At 39.4% G+C, this 16,797-nt stretch overlaps 1 protein-coding gene across 1 annotated transcript in view; it reads right to left on the reverse strand.

Moving 5' to 3' along the window:
• The window catches only part of gpat2 (glycerol-3-phosphate acyltransferase 2, mitochondrial), a 127,629-nt gene extending 121,697 nt beyond the window's left edge, over window positions 1-5,932 (reverse strand). The window contains exons 1-2 of the mRNA XM_051118169.1: window positions 5,908-5,932; window positions 5,196-5,336 (exon numbers count right to left, since the gene is read on the reverse strand). The gene's annotated coding sequence lies outside the window, so the exon portion shown is untranslated. The remainder of the gene's footprint in view (window positions 1-5,195; window positions 5,337-5,907) is intronic.
• Between the last annotated feature and the right edge of the window lie 10,865 nt (window positions 5,933-16,797).

Genomic DNA, 16,797 nt, shown 5'->3' on the forward strand with positions numbered 1-16,797 from the left:
AAGGCGTGGTGGGAACCTTGGGCACATAACCGGGCCGGGGTCTCAGGATGACTTGAGAATCGCCGGGCCCGAATTCCAGGCACGCTTCGTCAACAGAGAAGGCTTGTAGGTCCCCTACCCTCTTGATGGAGGCCAGTGCGGTCAGGAGCGCTGTCGTAAGAGACAGATGTTTTAGCTCTACTGACGCGAGTGGCTCAAATGGGGCCTCCCGTAGACCCTGGAGGGTGACGGAGAGATCCCAAGAGGGTACGAGGTGCGGTCTGGGGGGATTAACCCTTCTCGCACCTCTAAGGAACCTCACGATCAGTTGGTGCTTACCAAGGGATGCTCCATCCACTGCATCGTGATATGCTGCGATGGCAGCAACGCACACTTTGAGAGTCGAAGGGGACAGCCTGCGCTCCAACTTCTCCTGCAGGAAGGAAAGCACTACTGCAATCGAACATCTCTGTGGGTCCTCTCCGCGAGAGGATCACCAGTCAACGAACAGACCCCATCTCAGTGCATAGGCCTGCCTTGTAGAGGGAGCTCTAGACTGAGTGATAGTATCTATCACGGCCTGTGAAAGGCCGGAGAGGTCTGACGCGTCCCGTCCAGGAGCCAGACGTGCAGGTTCCATAGGTCGGGATGCGGGTGCCAAATTGTGCCCATCCCCTGAGAAAGAAGGTCTCTCCTCAAGGGGATCTTCCAGGGAGGGGCTGCTGCAAGGGAAATGAGGTCTGGAAACCAGGTCCGGGTGGGCCAGTATGGCGCAACCAGAAGAACTTGCTCCTCGTCCTCCCTGATCTTGCACAGTGTCTGTGCAAGGAGGCTCACTGGGGGAAAGGCGTACTTGGGCCCCGGAGGCCAGCTGTGTGCCAGTGCATCCCTGCCGAAGGGAGCCTCGCTGAGGGAGTAAAACAGCTGGCAGTGGGAGGATTCGGGGGAGGCAAACAGATCTATCTGGGCTTCGGCGAAATGGCTCCAAACCAGCTGGACTACCTGGGGGTGGAGTCGCCATTCTCCAGGATGAGTGGACTGCCGTGAGAGCTGGTCGGCTGCACGGTTGAGTTCTCCTGGAATGTGAACGGCGTGTAGCGATTTCAGCCACGTCTGACTCCACAGGAGCAGATGGCGGGCGAGTTGTGACATGCGACTGGAGCGAAGACCACCTTGGTGGTTGATATGGGCTACGGTCGCAGTGCTGTCGGTGCGAACAAGCACGTGCTTGTGGCACAGCATCGGTCGGAAGCGACGCAGCGCAAGAAGCACAGCCAACAACTCTAGGCAATTGATACGCCATTGCAGTCGAGGTCCTGTCCAGGAGCCCGAGGCTGCTTGCCCGTTGCATACAGCACCCCAACCTGTGAAAGAGGCATCCGTGTAAACCACAAGATGCCTGGAGACTTGTCCCAGAGGGACTCCGGCCTGAAGAAAAAGGCCGGGTCTGACCACGGGCTGAACAGGTGGCGACACTGCAGGGAAACGCCAATCCGGAGTGTGCCACGGTGCCATGCCCATCTCGGGACTCGATCGTGTAACCAGTGCTGAAGCGGTCTCATATGAAGCAAGCCCAGCGGCGTCACCCCGGCTGCAGCTGCCATATGCCCCAGGAGCCTCTGAAATGTTTTGAGAGGGACCGCTGTCTTGTGTCTGAATGAGTTCAGACAATTCAGCACTGACTGCGCGTGCTTGTTGGTGAGGCGGGCTGTCATGTTGACCGAGTCCAGCTACACACCGAGAAAAGAGATCCTCTGCACTGGGGAGAGTTTGCTCTTCTCCCGGTTGACCTGAAGGCCCGGATGGCTGAGGTGCCGGAGCACCAGGTCCCTGTGTTCGCACAACACATCTCGCGAGTGAGCTATGAGAAGCCAGTCGTCGAGATAGTTGAGAATGCGAATGCCCATCCGCCAGAGGGGGGATAAAGCAGCTTCCGTGACTTTCGTAAAGACACGGGGGGAGAGGGACAGGCCAAATGGAATCACTTTGTACTGATACGCTCGACCCTCGAAAGCAAACCTGTCGAGGTAGAATCGAGACGTGAAAGTACGCGTCCTTCAGGTCGATGGCTGCAAACCAATCCTGGTGACGGATGCATGTTAGCATGCGCTTCGTCGTGAGCATTTTGAACGGCAGCCTGAGAAGGGACCGATTCAGAGCTCGAAGATCCAGGATGGGTCTTAGCCCACCGCTCTTTTTGGGCACGATGAAGTAGGGACTGTAAAACCCTGAATTCATCTCGGCTGGAGGGACAGGCTCGATTGCATCCTTCGCCAGTAGGACTGCAACCTCCGCACGCAGGACAGCGGCATGTGTGTCCGAGTGGACAGAAGTGAATAGGACGCCTCTGCACCCGGGCGGACTCCTGGCGAACTGAATCGCATAGCCGAGACGTACCGTCCGAATCAACCACTGCGAGGGGCTGGGAAGCTGAAGCCAAGCTCCCAGCCTGGTTGCCAGGCGAATCAAAGGAGCGTTGACCGACGTGACCGCGGTGGGGCAGCCTGGGGGGGAAGGGGAAGGGGACTGATCCCTGAAGGAAGAACGTCCTGGAGAAAAGTCTGACTGCACTGGGCAGCGCTTACCTTCTTCCCTGGTTCCCGCGCTGGCGATATCAACCTCCGAGTCCGGATCCGAGGAGGCAAGGCGTCGCTCAAGAAGGGAACTTGGGGTCGAGGCCCCAGAGGTGAGGAAATTGACTCTTTCTGTGAAATCGCGCATAGCGGCTCCCGGCCGTTGTCATCCCCCAAAGAGCAATCCCCTCCACCTCTGGGTTGCCCACGTCAGGTACGCTTCGCAGCTCTGCTGACAAAAGCTCACACGCCCTGGAGGGGAGATGGGGCTGATCCCGCCAGGTGGCAGCGCCCTGTGGGCATAAATGCACCGCGACCGCGCGCTCAACCTGAGGGACCGCCACATAACCCCTGGCTGCCCCGCCGTCGAGGGTGGCGAGGGGAGAGGAGCTGGAGCGAGACGAAAACGGGGCCCGCCACGTCCTTACCAGCTCCTCGTGCACCTCCGGGAAGAAAGGTACTGGGGGGGGAGCGCGGCGGTGCCACGGGTGACCTCCCCAGAAACCAATCGTCCAGCCTTGAAGGATCGGCCGGAAATGTTTTGGGCACCTCCAGACTGATCTCCTTGGTGGCTCGGAGGAGCATAGCCGAAAGCTCGGCGTCCGCCTCAGACAGGGCGGCGACCGCAGAGGGGTGCCGACCCGCCGAGACGTCCGCTTCATCTTCCGACTCTCCCTCTGATGCTGTAGCAGACATCTCAACCTCCTGTTGAGCACCAAAGGAGACACTCGGCCCGGCGTGCGGGGAAGCGAACTGCTTTGGACACTCGACGGGACCACGCGGTGGTGCAGAAGTCCGCAGGGCTTTGCTGGCCGGCGGAGCATTCTGCATGATCACCTGTATGTCCCCCAAGTGCCTCGCCGCGGTAGCCGAAAAACCTTGACGGCTCAACGACTTGCCCGCAGGATCTCGCTGGCGGCTGCCAAACGCTCTTTCAGATTAAGCTCTTTTAGTGTTGGCAGCACGCCAGCGGAGAGAGAGCAGGAACTTTTAAACAGGAACTCTTTTCTTTGTTTTCTTCCAGACTCGAGGCGAGGCTCCGAAGCAAAAATCTGAATGAGTGGTTGCATGCCGCCATCTTATATACCCGTATGTACGGGGGAGTGGCTCGACATGCAAATACCACTCGCCAATGCTCATTGGCCTTTTGAATAAGGCTCAGAGATGATTGGTCTCTCAGGTGAGTTCTCATATGTAACGTCGTAGTGAAACGACTGAAGGGGAAAGTAAATTATTATTTTAAATTGCAATAATATTTCACAATATTGCTGTTTTTTTCTTTTCTTTATTTTTGATCAAATAAATGCAACTTTGAGCATAAGAGACTTCTTTAAAAAACATTTCTGATCCCAAAATTTTGAACAGTAGTGTATTTTAGTGCACTTTTTTCACCTAGGTGTTCATGTTTTGGATATTGCTATGCATCTCAGAGCTGTCAAATGTAAATTTCTTTGGTCACTAGTACAGCATTTTAAGTGTGTACAGACATAAGCATAAAAGTATTTAAATTAGTGTCTTTAAGTATGCTTATGCCTATGTAGAATTATTCTGAAGAGGTATAAACTATAAATATAGTCCAAGAAGAACTTTTCTGTGCACTTTTAATATAAACATCTTCACTTAATATAAACATCTTCAGGGAAAAAAAAAGTTTCTCAATGGATCTTAGTCCTTGAACTTGTGTGTGGTGTGAATTTCCTGTTGTTCTCTACAGACATGAAAGTTTCCAAAATAAAAATAGGCTGATGAAGTGCTTGAAAAAAGATACTTAAATATAGTAACAAACAAAAAAAAAGTTTTGACAGGGACACTGTGATTAACTCAAAAACTTTTGCCATTATGACTTTTTAAAACTGAAATATCTTAACTTTAACAGCAAGGTTTCACTAGTTCTGTAGTTTCACTTGTCCCACTGATTAAATTCACTGAAAACTAATCTTTCCTCAACTAATGGTGTGGAAAATGGCAAGAACACTGAGTACGTTAGGTGAAGGGGTGAACAAACCAAAGACTTTGAATATAGGGAAAAGATGGAAGGAATATCAGAAAAGTACTAAGAAAAAGAGAAGGAAAAACAATATATTGATCTTTTGAGACATCTGAGCTCTGGATTGACAACTTGAAGAAGGTCATCTCAAACTGAAGCAGAGCCCTTTGCCACAGCCTGCTCCTTCTGTCCATCAAAAATGTCTCTGTGGTACACAAAGTTCACGCAAACCTGCACTTCACCACAATCCATCTGGGTGAAGTGGACTGGAGAATTTGCTTTGTCCAATTTTGCATGTCATTTTAAAAGAGACTTTGGAACGTGATTTGTGAGAGCAATGACAAGCTCAAATGATAAATTAAAATTTAAACTTATTCTCACGTCCCAGATGCACTAAAAAAAAAAAAAAAGTGAATAGCTTGGAAAAAGAAGATAAGGTTTCACAGGCAGTGCCCTTATGGGGCCGAGCAAGTGGGAAAAGAAGAATATGAGAAATGAAATAGAAAGATCTCTCTTTCGCGAACATTATGAACCTCCACAGTCTCCCGCACAACGACCAAATGAAGATTTACTGACTGTGTAGATCCGTGTTTGGGGATATGAGTGTGTGTGAGAGGGGAATGTCATTTTCAATCACAATTAATGTCCACCCTTACGGTGAGGCTGGTGAAGCGGTGCCTCGAGCAGGTGACAGAGGTCTCTTCTTTTTTCCTTCCCAGAGCAATTCTTTATTCCTGGGTGGTTGGTGAAGAAACATTCACCTCAGCCAGAGAGAGAAAGAGAGAGAGAAGCATAACCTGTAGAAAAGAAATTCACAAATGAGATCTCTCTAATGCCTCAATCGTTCCTCCTAAACCCTATTTGGACAGGACTAGTTTTCTCTCAGGTAAATTTGTGCTACGCGGACAATCTTTGTTATTTTAATCCCAATTGGAAATGTCTGTGTTTTTCTTACACGGCCGAGCAAATTACCTACTGTTTTTCGGCTATCTCCTATGAGGAATCTAATCCGGTCCGGATGGAGACATTTGTGGTTGTGGCTTATTATTTTTTCTCAGTGCTTGTTCTCATTTATTTGCTGAACTCTGTAACTAAAGCTAAATGACTTATTGCATTTCCTGATGCACCTTCATTATGGTTTTTTACATTTTGCTGACAAAAACACAACAGGTAGTGGTACTTCTGCCCTCCCATCCACCATAAAAAGAGCTGAATTAACTCCTCAGACAATATTATCTTGTGATAATTCGTATGTAATTTACGTAAAATGTGGTTCTACGAAATGTAATTTTTTTTTACTTACATGTTTACAGACACTAAAATGTACAATACTGATGTATTTACAGCATCTAAACGTACAAAACTTACATATTTTCAGAATTTTAATGTACAATACTGATGCACTGACGACACCTAAACATAAATTATTTACATATGAACAACTTTACTGAATTACAAATGAATCTTTATGAATAATGAAATTGCAGAATTAATTTTATTATTATTGTATTGTTGTCATATCAATAGCCAGTGTTGGGAAGGTTACTTTGGAAATGTAATAGATTACAGATTACAAGTTACTTGATTTGAACTTTTCAATTACTTTATTAAACTAATGTAACATTACTTTTAATTACTTTTCTAAATTTCTAATAATTTCAACTGTTAATCATTTTGAAACATTTAAACCAGGCAGAGTTAACCTTACAGTAGCACTCTCTATATTACTCTGAGACTTTCAAAATCCTTTATCACTTGAATTAAGATTATAATAAGTAAGGGATAAAAATACATCTTTATTTTTGAAACATGCAATTTATGAAAGAAGTAAGTTAAATCTATATGTGGGTGTGTGTGTGAAAATTCAGATGTAACCCCCTTTGTAATCATTAACATTTTTCAAAAGTAACTGTAATTTAATTACACATTTTTTTCTCAGTAACTGTAAATGATTACAATTACATTTTGTAATTAAATTACATAATTCCGTTATGTGTAACTAGATCATCACTGTCAATGGCATTATGCTTTCAACTGCATTTCTTCCCATTAAAATGAATAGCATTTCTGCAGTCGATAACTTTGTTTGCCATGGGACACAAAATGCATTTTCTCCGACATGCTGCGACTGACAATAGAACCATAAAAAAGCAACATAATTACAAATTACAAATGTTATTTGTGCGCTGTAACTCAAATAGTCAGAATCCATACGACTGCGAGGAACAGAACCAAATCCTTTATCTGTGATCTTCATCTCCATCCTGAACAACGACCATAATCATCAAAACCAGCTCTGACGAACTCATTACAAATTCAAAAGTTGCTGCTTCAAGAAACTTTACAACAGGTTTTACAGAAGGATGAATGCTCATTGGCTCTTGCCTGCTTCATCACAGATTGCGACATGCCGTGTTTCTGGTGAGGTGTGTTTGAATGAGAAATTGGTAGGTTTAGGTTTGGGGGTAGGTTAAGGGGTCTAAAAATCTAAATTGCTTATCGATAAAAAAAAAAGAAAAATACATATTAAAGTCCCCATTAAATCAAAATTGAAGTTTTTTTAAGAAGTTGAAGTTGAATCTGTTTTTTAGTATGAATATGTTAACCTTAAAGGAGAAGTCCACTTCCAGAACAACAATTTACAAATAATTTACTCACCCCCTTGTCATCCAAGATGTTCATGTCTTTCTTTCTTCAGTCGTAAAGAAATTGTGTTTTTTGAGGAAAACATTTCAGCATTTTCTTCATATAATGGACTGATATGGTGCCCTGATTTTGAACTTCTAAAATGTAGTTTAAATACGGCTTCAAACGATCCCAAATGCGGTTGTAAACGATCCGAGCTGGGAAAGAAGGGTCTTATGTAGTGTAATGATTGGTTATTTTCATAAAAATAACACAATTTATATACTCTTATATGATGCACATGCACAGGATTATTGGGAAATTATGGGAAAATTTGATCAGAAGAAGGTACCTCTGGAGACAGAAAGTGAAGCAGAATTTGGATTCGGATGTGCCGTGATGCCTTCCTGCCCTGGATTGCTGCCTCCGAAGGCGGCATTTTAGAGCATTCGAACGCAGCCAATGAAAAAATCTGCGTTTGCACGATGTAAGCATTCAAAACTATACTATCTCAACCACTGATTTTGTTGACGTCATGCTGCACTTCAGCTTCTCATCAAACTTTCTGTCCAATCAAATGCTCTCTAGAATCTGAATCACCCCACCCCCTACACTATAAACAGACGCTGAAGCCAAGTATACCCAGCTGCAGCCTGCAGAATGGGGCGGGGCTGCACGTGGGGGCGGGGCTACACACATCGCCCCGCCCACAAATGCTTTCATTGGCTAATAACATGTAATGACGTAGTCAACTCCGTAAACAGGAAATGCGGTTACGAGCATAGTTCAAGCTATGATTCATTCATGATATTAAATATCTGTTACATATAAAATATTAAACAATATATTATAAATTCGTTAATATATATATATAGAATATCATTCGTGATATTAACTTACATACAAAAATAAACAATATATCATGAATTCGTTAATTATCTATGCGTTATATTAATCTATACCAAACATAATACATTATGTTTTCATTCATTATTTTGGGCAAAATTTCATTATTATTTCTAAGCAAGCATCCACTTCCTGCTTTCGACCTGTCATATCTTTGTGCATTAAGAACTGTATATCGCAACGATTAATGTTTATTTGCAAATTTAAATTATTTATGGGTTTTTATTTTTATTTATGCATTTTTTTTTGTCACCAACTCAACACTTAAAGTTTCTTTGAAAATGTTGTCTTAGAATTATGAATTGATAAAGTGCCATTTTTATAAGAACTTCATGACAGCTATTGCTTTGTTCTGAAAACAAAACCTTTCACAATAAATTATGTGTACATGTAGAGATAAAATATAGAGATTACCTCATGTTAAAGAAAGTTGGAAGTCCAAAAGCGTTGGACTAAACAATATATGAAGAGGAATAAACTCAAAGAACATGAAGATAATGCAGTTTGAGTATTTCATTTTATTGGTCATACAAAACAGCAGTTTAACATGTTAACTGTTTTATTAGCAGAGGCACACCTCTTGTGTCTTCCGTTGTTACCACATACATTTAACATGTAATAATACACACACACACACACACACACACACACACACACGAGGGCAGTCTTATTTTAACTACTTCACATCTCCTTATACAATCGCTCATTAGTGACATAATGAACGCAATGTTGTAATCAAACATTACAACTAATCAAATACGAGTGGAAATAAAATCCTGCTGACCAATGATATAATTTGTGGGCGGGGCGACACATGTAGCCCTGCCCCACATGCAGCTCCACCCCGTTCTGCAGGCTGCAGCCAGGACCTTCTCGCTGAAGCTGGGCAGAGATCGGTCGTTGTTTAGTGTTGGTATTTTCTGTGTGGTAAAAGGCATGTGGTGCACAATGGAGCTAATAGGGAACGATTAGGACAATGTAAATATGCTTTTGATTGGGGCAAATGAGGTCTGGTTTCCCTTTGTGTCATGCGAACCACGGCAGCGTGCATGGTCTGCTCCGGACTTTGGCTCCGGTCCAGAGACGCGGTCGCACGGATGCGCGACTCAGCATATCTAAAACACTTTTTAAACCACACAGCTTCAGCATGATTATGATCACTATTTTGTTTTAGTAAGAGTTTCATACTGAACCTAGGGGGTAATCATTTAGACTGGCTGTCAAATGCGGCTTTACTGAGCTCAATGGTTCTGGCCAAAGCAGTTATAAACGAAACACTATTGGCTATTTTAAAAAGGGGACAGGCCTGCTCGATATGTCCCGCCCTGTTTTCCTGTTTCAGTTAAATTTACGTCACCACACAGAATAACGCTGTGTGTTTCAAGGCACTTCAGTGGACCTTTAATGATATCAAAGATTAATTAATATTTTGAATATTTTTTTAGCCTTTTTATGTTAAATGTGAAAATACATCCTAATTGTACTTTTCAGCATCAGTAAAAACATACAAAAATGTACGTTTTGTGCTTCTAAACATTATGTAGTAATATGTATAAACAATGAGACCAGGCAGGCTCAAAAATGATACTGTAGTATAACCAATACCATTTTGTACTGTTGGGTTTCATGATGCGTTCAGACCAAATGATCGTTTGAATAACAGACACTCCAAATAGCTGTAACACAAACAGTATTTAGAAAACTGGTAACACTTTACAATAAGGTGTCATTTGTTAACAGTAGTTAATGTAATTGATATGAACGAACAATGAACAATATATTTATTACACAATTTATTCATCTTTGTTATGTTATGTTATTTAATAAAAATACAAAATACAATACATTGTTCATTGTTAGTTCATGTTAGTTCACAGTGCATTCACTAATGTTAACAAACAACTTGTGATTGTAAAGATTTCATTAGCTAGTAAATGCTGAAATTAGCATTGACTAAGATTAATAAATGCTGGAGAAGGATTGTTCATTCTTTGTTCATGTTAAGTAATGTAGTGAACCTTATTGTAAAGTGTTTCTAGAAAACTACAATTATCCAGATGGACTATATATGTATTAGGTTAAAAATATAGGTATAAACATTATGGTGGGGGTCAAATTTAACCTAATTGTTTTTTCTCCAAAAATCACTCAACACATTTTATCAGGTAAAACATGGTTTTAAAAATAATACAAATAAAAAATATCCATGAGATTTTAATAAACATATTTAAACTATTTATTTTGACATACAGTGGATATTATAAATAGTATTCTAATCTATTGTTTACCATTTTACATTTTTTTTTTTTTTTTTTTTTTTTTTTTTTTTTTTAATAGATTTCTTTGAATAAAAGTGTTTTTCAAATGTGTGAATGTAAATGTGAATACCCTTAGAGGGCAACTGAGGAACTGACCTTACAAAATACAACAAAAGTAGTTTTATTTTGAGACTGTATAGCTGCCTTGAACCATGAAAGTCTGTAGGTCAAATTGACTCGCCAATATCACAGTCGTAATATAAGGTCTGTACATACATGCCACAACACATCAGAGTGTCAATATTTTGCAGGCAGAATGTCAGTATTTCAGACAACTCAGAATCTAAAAATATTTTAATATGAGGAGAGCAAAAGGAGACTTTTATTGCTTTTTACAGCAGCATTCTTGGAAGTATCCAGAAGTTTACTTGCCATTACTTTGGAACAAGGTGGTTGATCAAAGATAATGAAGGCATGATGAACAAATCATGATATCAATCCCCCCCCAAAAAAGATGCAGAATGCCACAAGAGACCAGGGGTTAGTTGCATTAACTGTGTCCTAATAACTAGACCAAACAGCAGTTAACTAATGGTAATCAGTCTTACTTTTCAGATTCAAATTAGACCAGTCTACTTTTTAACTGTAACTGTATCCTTTAAATCTAACTGACTTAAAATAAAATAAAAAAAGGAATGCCAAACAGGGATTCAGGAAATCAATGAACGATGAATCAATTTACTAAAATCACTCAGAATTTCTAAAAAGTCTGAGCTACTGTCACACTATTGAAAATGTAGTAACGCTGTTAGATAAATTCACCCAACACTAGACAGAACTCTCTCTGTGTAAGTGATAGCCCGTATTTCAACTTTATTACGACATAACAGTGGTAAAGTGTGTAACCCAATTAACGTTCACAAGATACGTGCAAGAAAAAGGAAAGGGACATGGCTTGCTTTAGTCTTACTGACTTTCAACTAAAAAGAAGACTCTAATAATCTCACTTGCATCTCTTCTAAAGTTTCAGAAGGGATTTCAAAAACTTTGTGAAAAATAGTAATTTTGCAAGAATGTTCTACAAAGAAAAGTAAGAAACGCTATTGTTGATACTGCACTGTTAAAGCGAAACTGAAAACCTTAACTCTCATAAGCTATTTAAAAGCAACTTCTGAACAATAAAACTCTCTTTTGGGATGAGTGGAAGACAGTCAGAGTAGGTATTATCAATAATAGAGGTTCAGTGTATTTTATTGGTGTGTGTGTATATGTGTGTGTGTGTGAAGAGACTCATTTGTATGGAGAGCGGGTGAGAATGAAATGGCCTGGCAGCAGAAGGTTTTTAAGTGAGCGTGAATCAGAGGGCGTCAGAGAGCAGTGTTTGCGTCAGCATGCTTGCCTCAATTCAAATCTGATTGTGTGTATGTGTGTGTGTGTGTGTGGGGGGGGGTGAAGGACAATCCCAAGCAATCCTCTATATGTGTGGCATGTAATATTCTACAGTCAGACCTTGAAGATAATACATATTGAAGGTTGTTTATTGTTTTATTTTATACATTTTTAAATGTTAATGATTAATGAAAAGTTGCAGGTTTTATTACTTATATAAATGCTTTTTGCATTTTTTTGCAAACTGATTATTCATAATATGACTCCTTTAATTTCCTCACATAATTTCAACAACTTTTATTAGCAGTAATATGCTACGTTATTGTCACATGATCTTACGTTGTTAATTTTGGTTAGTAATCAAATAATACTAAAAATAATACTAAAATAATACTAAAAATACTAAAAAGGACAATCACATTTATTGTATTGAAGTTTAGGACACAGAATCCCAGAAGATAAAGGTCACAATATTGATTCAAACACCCATGCAATCTTTTTTTTTTTTAAACGATTCATCTGTGTCTATTAAACCTTTGACAAAGTCATAACTGAACATTCAAATCTGTGTGTGCTTTACTTCTGACACAAAAAGAGCAGCTGCGTCATTCCATGAAATTGGTGCTTTTTGCAAGCATAGATTTAATATAGCAACAAATAAACGTGCAATTTAAAAACATAACACCATGTACACTTTCATCAATATTACATAAAAAATTTAATATTATTTTAAATAATATAAATAGCATTTATGCTGGTAAGGGTAAGGTTTTTGGCCTGTGCCTCACTATGATTTTTCTTTTTCAGCAGGACTTTTAATTTGCAAAATAAAGACAAAATGATATAAAAATCACATTTCCATATTGTAAATATAGTCTCTTTGTTAAGCAGTGTTTTTGGCACAAGTATTCATTTTTTCTTTGCAAATATAAATAATTTTATTGGTGTCCCCTGATTCCATGTCAGCCCTGTTATCCTCATTAACATTCAAGTGACATAATTTCTAGGAGGTTACATCATCTCTCAACCAGGATTCCAACACTTAAAACACAAACATGTCTCTCACACTCCTCTATAATGTTCTGTTATTGATGATTTTTGAGGCTTGACTGAGGGGGTCCATCATGCAATTGCAATACTGTTAACATTTATAAAATGTAAATTTAAACATTTAATTATTACATTTAATATAAGCAATATCTACAAGAAAAATCCTTACAAAGTGTACAACATGCTTTTTTAAACGCTGACTATTAGCTAGCAAGTAGCAAATTAGTTTGAAATCGTCAAATCTGTTACTGTCAGCCTGTTACTTTTTAGAATAACAGGTTTTTACGTGGGTAACAGGGATTTTTAAAGACTGAAACATTTTAAAGGTCCCCCTCTGTGTATTACTGAGCTAATGCCTATATCATTCAATGGCATATGAGGTCTAATTAAACTATAGTATCAAGTAACAAGAAAAATGCTGAAATGTTTTTCTCAAAAAACATAATTTCTTTATGACTGAAGAATGAAAGACATGAACATCGTGGATGACAAGGGGGTAAATTATCTGTAAATTGTTGTTCTGGAAGTGGACTTCTCCTTTAATATTCAAGCTCAAATTCCTGTTTTTATTTTTTTAAATCATAAAATAACCTGAAGTCCATGAACTTTCAAATCACAGCTGTTTGCTTTTAAATTCAGACTGAGAAAATGTCTTAATGGCATTAGATTAGCCTTCTGTACCATTCAGCTCTCAAATGAATGTGAAATCTTGTTATTTCTTTGTGTCTCTAGTATCGTGGGAGTTAGTATTCAAGTGTACATGTGCAGGCAAATGCAAGTCCTTTTAGGTGTGCTTTCTCTTTTTTGTTTTTATCACATGGATGTTCTGAAAAATAAAACCAACAGCCTATTATTAAGTGATAATGTAAATTGCCAAATTGCACGTTTTAATGATTGTGTGTGAAAATGGCAAAGCTGCTGTTTGTGTGCTGATCATTCTGTTTTTCTCTTTTTCCACACTCTGCCCCTCCGTGGAGATGTATAGGTTTATAAAAGCAGTGGAATTGAATTTCACCATTTCTGCAGCGATGGTTTTATTGCAGAATCTCAATCACTGTTTTATCACCTTTGCCTTCAGCGGAGTATCACCAGCACCCTTCCTTCAACCCTAACAAAACAGTACCAGAAGAACAAACACATTAGAACAATAAAAAACACCCTCTCACACAATACAATGTAAAACAATGCTTAGTCTTTGGGGAATGTGGTTTGCGTCTTCCTGTACTTAAAATCAGAAATTTGAGAATAAAATATACCACCTTTTTTATTTCAACACTACTTATTCTGCAGCCAATGATGGAAAATAATGACTAGATAAAGTCAGAAAGTGATGACTCAGAGAAAAAAAACAGGTAAACTTTTGTGTTTTCAGCAATACACAGTCACTTCACGTAAATAAATTCAACATGTTGCCAGTATTTTGCTGTTTACTTTTAGGTTTTGAATTAGTGTGGCTTTCTAGAGCTGGCTTTTAGCGAATGAGAAGTTAATTGCAGGCTGTTAATTGTTAACTTTGCTGTGTTAATTCATCTGTTCATGTGCTCTGGATTGGAAATCACTGATAAGGACCCTAATGGAAAAGGTCATGTCCATTCATTCATAAAGCTGAAATGAGAGAAGTTGGCAGCTCATTCCACCAACTGCAAATGGCCACGGATCTAAATTTAACCATAATATAAGATATAAATGATGAAACACTTTAGAGTTGATTTGTGACTGGTCATTAAGCTTAGCTAGATTAGTTATTGGTCCATGTTAACATTTTGGCTGATGCCTTCCTTACGTTTAATTGATAATTTTTTAATGTAATTTTAATGGAAAAATTGTACAGTAAAAATGTAGCTGCAAGCTTCCTTCCAAGAACAGTGAAAAATGGTAGATTTAAAGGGATAGTTCACCAAAAAATGAAATGTCTGTCATTAATCATTCACCTTCATGCTGTTCCAAACCTGAAAGATCTTCATTTGTCTTACACAAATTAAGATATTTTTAATGAAATCTGAGAGCTTTCTGACCCTACATTCATAGCAATGCAACTGAAAAGTTGAAGACCCAGATAGGTAGTAAGGATATTTTTAAAATAGCCCATGTGACATCAGTGGTTAAACCATCATTTTATGAAGATACATGAGTACTTTTTGTGCACAAAGAAAACACAAATAATGATTTTATTCAACAGTTTCTTCTCTTCCGTGTCAGCTTTCGATGCATGTTTGCGAGATATATACAAAGTACAGTAGCTTATAAGTTATTATAATAATTAAACATATTGCATATTAGGGCATTGCAATTGCATATTTTAAAATTAATGAATAACATTTAACATCTATACCACAATTAACACATTTCCAAAAAACAAACAAACAAACAAAAAAACATCTCCCATTATCATCATTATGTATTTGCATATGCATTTATTTAATAAAAAATACAGTAGAAATAATATTATACATTAAGAAAATTTTAAATAACTTTCTGAGTGCAATATATTTTAACATTTATTCCAGTGATGGCAAAGCTGAATTTTCTGCATCATTACTCCAGTCTTCAGTGTCACATCATCCTTCAGAAATCATTCTAATATTCTCATTTGCTGTTCAAGAAACATTTCTTATTATTATCAATGTTGAAAACAGTTGTGCTCCTTATAGGGGTCATCAGATGTCCATTTCCCACAAGTTTAGGTTAAAATTTCTCAGTGGCAGTTTAAAACAACACCCTTTTTACCTTGTCAAAAACAGCTCTGTTCAGAGCGAGCCATTTCGGTGCATGTCCCTTTAAATGCTAATGAGCTCTGTTCACCCCGCCCCTCTCTTCTGTGGGGTGACGAGTGGTTCTCTCTGAGTCTGTAAACTTTAGCCGCATTTAGCCGCTGAACTTGCTAACTAGCACATTATTTGGAAAGGCGATTTGCAAAGATTCATAAAATTAACCCTTATAAACTTTTTCCTGAGTAAACGATGAGTGCTGCCATTACGAATTCTAAATTCCGATTGGATGCTCTTCTGTTCCGGTCTCCATAGGAACCCATTCAAATAGCGCCCATCTGTTTTTAATGTAGATAACTTCAGCAGCTTCGTGTCATCTACACTACAGGTCGACCAATGTATTGGTTTTGCCGATAGTTTTTTTCTGAGTTGTGTCCATTGCTGGAGCGGCTGAAAAGGTCGTCATTATACAGCAAAGTCCCTGTAGTCTTTGTTATACAGCACGAGAGTGGACTCTAGTGGCGGAAATCACTGACAGCACGTGCCGTTTGTTTAGACACGTGATACTGCGCGCTGCACGGGACACTTTAAAGGTGGATTTAAAACATCGACAGCGAAACGGTGTGTTTTCATGTCATTACTAAACGATGAATTTGTTAACTAGATGCTACATTAGTGGAGAAAGGACAGCACTTTTGCCCGTTTGGTGATAATAAAGTCCTGAATTGAACACAATGCGTCCAGTGTGTGTGATACTGGATAGCTGCGAGTTCTTCTAGACGCCGTGCTGCACTTTTGCCCGTTGTGTGACATATTTTTATATTTTGATTAGATAACCACAAATGTTCTAGAACAGAAGCAGTTCAGTTGTAAAAGTACACAATATCCATTTGTATGCAATTTCAGTACTGTGGCCTTTGTGTAGATATTTAAAGATGGCCATCTTTAGCTTGATTGTTGATGTAATGATAACACTTTACAATACGAGTCCATAAGTAACATTAAGATTGATAAAAGCTGTAGAACAGAATTATTGTTCCTTGTTAGAGTTAATTTCAGCATTTACTGATATATTTAAACATTTTTAGTTGCTTTTGTTAACATTAATGAATAATGAACTAACTGTAATGATCAATATATAATTAATATTAACATTTTTATTCATTTACAAAGCATGGTTCAGTAGGCTTTTTTTTTTTTTAATTAGTAGAGCACTATTTATTTTTTCTATTCAGTATCCATTTTAAAAACTATTGGTATCAAGCAGTGTGGTCCAACCTAGTTATCATATCAGTGAAATACAATATCGGTCAACCTTTTTT

Source organism: Labeo rohita, chromosome 8 (genome assembly GCF_022985175.1).
Source record: "Labeo rohita strain BAU-BD-2019 chromosome 8, IGBB_LRoh.1.0, whole genome shotgun sequence".
In the NCBI taxonomy this organism is placed as follows: Eukaryota; Metazoa; Chordata; class Actinopteri; order Cypriniformes; family Cyprinidae; genus Labeo; species Labeo rohita.